The sequence below is a fragment of the Trachemys scripta genome, chromosome 1 (genome assembly GCF_013100865.1).
Source record: "Trachemys scripta elegans isolate TJP31775 chromosome 1, CAS_Tse_1.0, whole genome shotgun sequence".
In the NCBI taxonomy this organism is placed as follows: domain Eukaryota; kingdom Metazoa; phylum Chordata; order Testudines; family Emydidae; genus Trachemys; species Trachemys scripta.
Window position 1 is genome coordinate 259,392,181 of NC_048298.1, and position 6,695 is coordinate 259,398,875.

A 6,695-nucleotide genomic window follows, 5' to 3' on the forward strand; every position below is an offset into this window, starting at 1 on the left:
TCTGGGTTTGAATAGGGACTGGGAGTGGCTGGCTCATTACAGAAGTAACTCCCTGCTCTCCATGTGTCAGTATATAATGCCTGCATCTGTAGCTTTCACTCTATGCATCCGAAGAAGTGAGGTTTTTACTCACGAAAGCTTATGCCCAAATAAATCTGTTAGTCTTTAAGGTGCCACCAGACTCTTTGTTGTTTTTCTAGATACAGACTAACACGGCTACCCCCTGATACTTGACAATAGGAGTGTAGATAATGCATTACTTATGTTGACCCTAACGGTCCTCCATCAGTTGTCCCACTGCATGACACTGGCCACTCTGATCACAAGTGTGAATGCCATTGTCCAGTAGTCATGGACTCCGGATGTCCCCCTCCCCCACTTAAGGCCCCATTAATTTTTGAAATGCCTTTTCCTTGGTAAGCACACCTAGCAACTCTCCATTGTTGTGTGCAACTGCCCAGCTGACCATGCCATTTACACGTTCCCGATGCTCTCCAATTTAGTGCAGACAGGAGATATTGGATCTCCTGGGCCTGTGGGAAGAAGAGGCTGTTCATGCTCAGCTATGGACCAACTGTAGAAACATGGACATCTATAAGCAAATTGCACGGGGAATGCAGGAGAAGGGGTATGACAGGGGCCAGCAGTAGTGTTGCAGGAAAGTGAAGGAATTCAGACATATAAGAAGGCCAGGAAGGCTAACAGGCAATGTGGTGCCAAGCAGAAGACCTGTCACTTTTCCAAAGAGTTGCAAGTTCTCTTCCATTAATGTATTAAATTTTTAATGTATTTTTTTAAAAATCACACAGGATTTTTCTTTGCACTGATCTTCTTACTGAATAAAATACTATTATTTTGAAAATATTTCATCTTTATTACTTCAGAACATATGCTGCAGAATGCCTAGCAGTTCTGAACACACCCACTTACTTGTTACTGTGCAGTGTAACACAAATCATAGGATCAGAGACAAACAGTGTAATAATCATAGATGTACAGAAAGCATTGCAAAATTAATAGATGCATTGATGGTGTTGTATTCATATACGTACAACAAGTCCCACACAATTCCTAACAGGCCTCAAAACAGCACAGTGAGGTAGAGCACAGTACACAACAACATATTATTGTGTCTCAGAGTTAAAGTGCTCTTTCAAAGCCTCCCTGAGCAGCCTTGCTACAGGGTCGGCTCTTCTAATAGCCCTTGTGTCAGGCTGTTCAAGATCAGCAGACAGCTGCTCCACCTCTGCCCTCCACCCAAGCACAACTTTTCCATCTTTGCTTCACAGATATTATGCAAGACAAGACAGGCAGCTATAACCAATGGGATTTTTTTTCACTGAGATCCAGTCTTGTGAGTAAACAACACCAGAGTCCTTACAATCTACCAAACAGGCATTCAACTATCATTCTGCATCTCTGAGGTGGTAGTTGAATTTTTGCTTGGTGCTCTCAAGGTAACTGATGTACAGCTTAATGATCCAGGATAGCATGGAATAGGCTGGGTCCCTCAGGATCACTATTGTCATTTCAACATCAACAACGGTAATCCATCGGTCAAGAAAGAAAGTCCCTGCTTGTAGCTTTCTGAATAGTCTTGTGTTCTTAAAGATGTGAGCATCATGCACCTTCCCTGACTAGCCAACATTGTTGTCAGTGAAGCATTCCCAGTGATCCACCAAAGCTTGCAGAACCATAGAAAAGTAGCCCTATATGTTGATGCACTGAGTGACAAGGTGATGTGGTGTCTAAATATAGATATGCATATCATCTATTGCTCCATTGCAGTTTGGGAACTCCATAGCTGCAAATCCCTCTGCTATGTCCTGCACATTGCCAAGAGTCACAGTTCTGTGTAGCAGAAGACATTTAATGGCCCTGCACATTTGCCCAACAACTGCACCCGCAATGGATTTTCCAACTCCAAAATGATATTGCATTGATCAGTAGCAATCCAGAATTGCATGTTTCCATAGGAGTGATCACTACTTGCTTATCCAATGTCAGTGCAGATGTCATTCTGGTGTCCCTGGGCTGGAGGGCTAGGGCGAGTTCAGCATATAGATCCAGGAATGTAGCCTTGCATATCCAAAAGTTCTGCAGCCACTGCTTGGCATCCCAAACCTGCATTATATCATGATCCCATCAGTTATTGCTCATCTCTTGGGGCCAGATGTGGTGCTCTACTGCAGATGCTCTGTGAACACAACCTTGAATTGGTTCTTGCTATGTTCCACAGCAATTTGTCTTCCTAGAAATTGTCAGGATCCCTGCTAATTCAGTCCTTCTTACATCTCTGAAAATAGTGGAGGATCATAGAATATCAGGGTTGGAAGGGACCTCAGGTCATCTAGTCCAACCCCCTGCTCAAAGCAGAACCAATTCCCAACTAAATCATCCCAGCCAGGGCTTTGTCAAGCCTGACCTTAAAAACCTCTAAGGAAGGAGATTCCATCACCTCCTTAGGTAACCCATTCCAGTGCTTCACCACCCTCCTAGTGAAAATTTTTTTCCTAATATCCAACCTAGACCTCCCCCACTGCAACTTGAGACCATTGCTCCTTGTTCTGTCATGCATCTGTGCTTGCAATGCTTATGAAAATAGTGCAGAGCTTTGCAGTCTCCACACCTGTGTCAGAGATGGCAGACAGCAAGGATGGCCATGTGGGTTTGTGGAATTTAAAAAAAAATGTTTTAAAAATATGGAATATAAAGGTCATTATGGGATGGAGATAGTTACATGCTAGGAAGTTGATCCCTTGCTTCTAGGCTCCACTGTTCAACTCATTTCTGCCTCACTGTGCATTGCCAAATTTTCCCAAAAGACAGTGTACTGGAAGATGGTGGATTTCACTCTGTGATCCCTCCCTATTGTGCACTGTACTGTGCAGCGACACACGCATTCCTGATGAATATGTGCAGCATTGATGAAAGAAGCAAAACATGCACATGAGCAAGTGATATACTAACTCTGGCAGCTTTATGCTGACATACCTTGCATTGACTAAGTGCAGACATGGCCTATATTCCCTTTGTGGATCTAGCACATTATTGCTTAATTTCAAACTCATCTGAACATCACTGGTTCAAAGGTTGGATTCAAATATTATGAAAAAAGATTAGAAGGGGCAAAACAAGTCCAGTGAAGTGGGGAAAAACAGGGCGAAAATAGGCAGAATGGAAAAAAAATCATGAGACACACATGAAGAAGGAAGAGAAAGAGGAAATTTCTAATATGTAGAATACAGGGATGAAATCACGACCCTATTGAAATGAATGTCAAAACACCCATTCACTTCAGTAGATCCAGGATTTTGCCCGGTGTGTGCGTATATCATATAAGGGGGGCATACACTTCCGTGTTTGAAGATTCTTCTATACACAGTGTCTAGAAAAGATTTCCATTCAGTTAGAAATATATCTGCTATTTAAAATTAACTCATCTCTGCAAGAAAACAGTTTAAATCACTACAATAAAAAGTTCAAACTAGTTTTGTGTGTGCTGCAAACCCCCCAAAGAGGTTTTGTAAACCTATTGACCTATAATTCCGTGAGATTGGCCACTCCCTCATCTAGCAATTAAGTACTTTAATATCTTTTCATTGTTTTAATGAAGGCACGTTAACCTATTTTAACCTCTAGCTGCAAATTACCTTGTACTGGTATATTTTCCTCCATTCATAGAATTATGATAAGGATTGTACAATTATGACAGAACAGTTTGCTGCTTATGTGCTTGGGGAGATAATACTTGCACATAAACATAATGGGCTTCATACAATATATTAAAATATATTAATCATAATCTATTGTACTTTATGTATAATATTAACTGCCAGCCTCAATGCAGTGCCACAACCACCCAGCCCATAAGATATTGACAGTTAAGGTGTTAGTATAAAATTAGTAGAAGTGATTTAACATATTGAAGAGCTTCCTGATCCCCATTCCTAAACAAATCTTTATTTTGTCTTCTGCAATTATATTTGAAGTTTAATGAGGCTAACCTTCCAATAGACAGTGAAAATGTGGAAAACACATAGGAGAGATTCTAGAGATGTATTTTTTAAGTTCTGCTTTGTGCCACCTCCTTGATGCTAATTTTTTAGAACAGATATCCTCAGAGCCATCTGCCTTCTCTTTCGACTTATTTATTTCACTTGTTAGCATGTCACAAAGTTTGGAGAGAGGGTTCACAGCACTACAGAAGGAAAATCACTTAAGGCACTCTAGGGATTTTTGATGCATTCACCATTTACCTTCAGAGCTTGCTATTTTAAGATTCCAAAAACAATTCATTCCTCTGACTCCTACATTTTTTTGCACTCTGACCTGGTACAAACAGCCTTTAAAAATGACCTCCCTGTCTGCTTGGGTGATAGGTGCAACTTCTCAAATATCAAAAGAGAGGGCTGCTTTTACAAGAAGCTCCCAAAGTATAGAGTCTTCGAATAGATGCTACATACTAATGGAAATCTGAGCAGTCAAGCAGAAAGTGACTGTCACACTGATGAAAGCAACACATGGATCTCTGAATCTGCAATATTTTAATTATTATGTCTATAGCCCCATAGGTGTGCATGACATATTACAGGCAAATAGATATGACAGGTGACATCTGCACACACAGACTCAGGTAATCAGACAACATAATTCTATTATTTCTGCCTACTATTGCCTGAACAAGGCCCTAATGACCTGAATTTACAATACTAGACTTGGGACATCCATTTAAATCAACAGCAATTTGTTGGATAAAGCCGCTCCACAAGTCGCCCCTAAATGCTTGTGGGGGTGATCTTCTTTAATTATTTTATTTATTTATTTACTTACTTGAAATAAACATTCACTCAAGTTTGAAATGGTGATGGTGCACATATAGAATGTCAAATTCAAACCCCAGCAAACACATTTTTTAAAGGCCTTGTTATTTAATTGCTGGGTGTGAGCCCACCCCAATTTGTTTGGTTCAAGGTTGGATCTGAAACTGTAAAAGACATATGTGGAGAATGTTAAGGCATGTGTTGCATTTATATTATTTTAGGAATGAAGTATGAGGGGGAGAAAATAACTGGGTGGAAGTGAGATAGAGGTTTGAAATCTAAGGACTCTGAGGGCTGATTAGGTGGCTAGGAAGCCACCCTGACATGTTGGTATGAAAGTTAGCAGTTGTAGGAGGACCACTGGAGGGGAGTGTGGAGACTTGCCATGTGGAGGCAGTTTGGTCTGGGCTTGCTGACATTGCCAAGAAAAGACTCAATAGACTCCATCAACTGTTCCATCAGGGATGATAAAGGCCTGGGCTTCCAAGGTGTGTGTGTGGGGAGGAGAAAGACTAGACTGGGAGAACATTGGATTCTGTGATTTCTGGCAAGGAAGCCTGACCTGGGATATGAAATAAAATTCTCCTGGGTTTAAAAAGGGCAATGGGCGCTTCCAGATGATCAATGCCAGAGTATATTGATAGGTTTTAATTGTAAATAATAAATTGTGATTGCAGATTTCTTTCTCAAGAATAAACATACCCAGCATTTTTAACTACCTTTCCTCATAGGTGAGGTTTTGCAAACATTTTAGCATTTTTGTTCCTCATCCCAAGAGCTCGTACCCCCAGCCTCAGTCCTTCCCCCCCACCTCCCCGAACCCCAACCCTCTGTGCCAACCCGGAGCTCCCTCCCACACTCTGAATTCCCCATTTCTGGCCCCACCCCAGAATCCGCACCCCCAGCCAGAGCCCTCACCACCTCCCACACCACAACCCCCAATTTCATGAGTATTCATGGCCTGCCATACAATTTCCATACCCAGATGTGGCCCTTGGGCCAAAAGGTTTGCCCACCCCTGCTCTAGGTGCTTACAAATTGATTGTTTGTTTCATAATTTGTTCCAATACCTTTCCAGGAATCAAAGATAAGGGTGACTGGTCTATAATTCCATGGGTCTTATTTGTTCCTTTTTCTAAAGATAGTTACTATGTTAGCCTTCTCCAGTCCTCTGGGACCTCGCCAGTCCTCCACAAGTTCTCAAAAATAATTGCTAATGGTTCCAAGATTGCTTAGGGTAAGTTTTGTCAGGCTCTGCTGGCCTGAATACATCTAATTTAACTAAATGTTGTTAACCTGTTATTTCCCTAACTTGGTTCTGATGTCATGTAGTCAGTTGGATGAGGGGCGGGAAGGATCCCTTAGTGGCCTGGATTTGTAGGAGTTAAATTTGTCCAGAGATGCAGATAGTTAATTTATCGGACAGGCAGACCACTGAACAACAGGCCACAATGAGGACAGTGCTGTTTGCACCCATGTCTGTTTTCTCTGATAAACCTAGCCTCATGCACCTCACCATTCATAAGGCAGATACTGGAAAACATGGTCTTTTGAGCTGTTCCGCCTATAGAGTTATGGGTAAAGTAGTGGATACCCTGTCTAGAAGGGCTGACTGTTCTTAAAATTTTGGATTTGGGCCTGAAAGCCCAAAATGGCAAGTTTTCTTCAAGAGGGGACTATGTAGAAAACATTAGGATATATGTTTATGTTACCTTAGGTGTGTAGAATATTAAACAAGTTGGTGGAAATGAGATAGCAGCTTGAAACTGAAAGACTCTTGAGAGGGCCCATTGTGGTGTTAGGAACCACGTCAGAATGTTAGTTTGAAAGGAGGGTGGTGACTTGCCAACTGGACGTGGTTGTGTCAGGGCT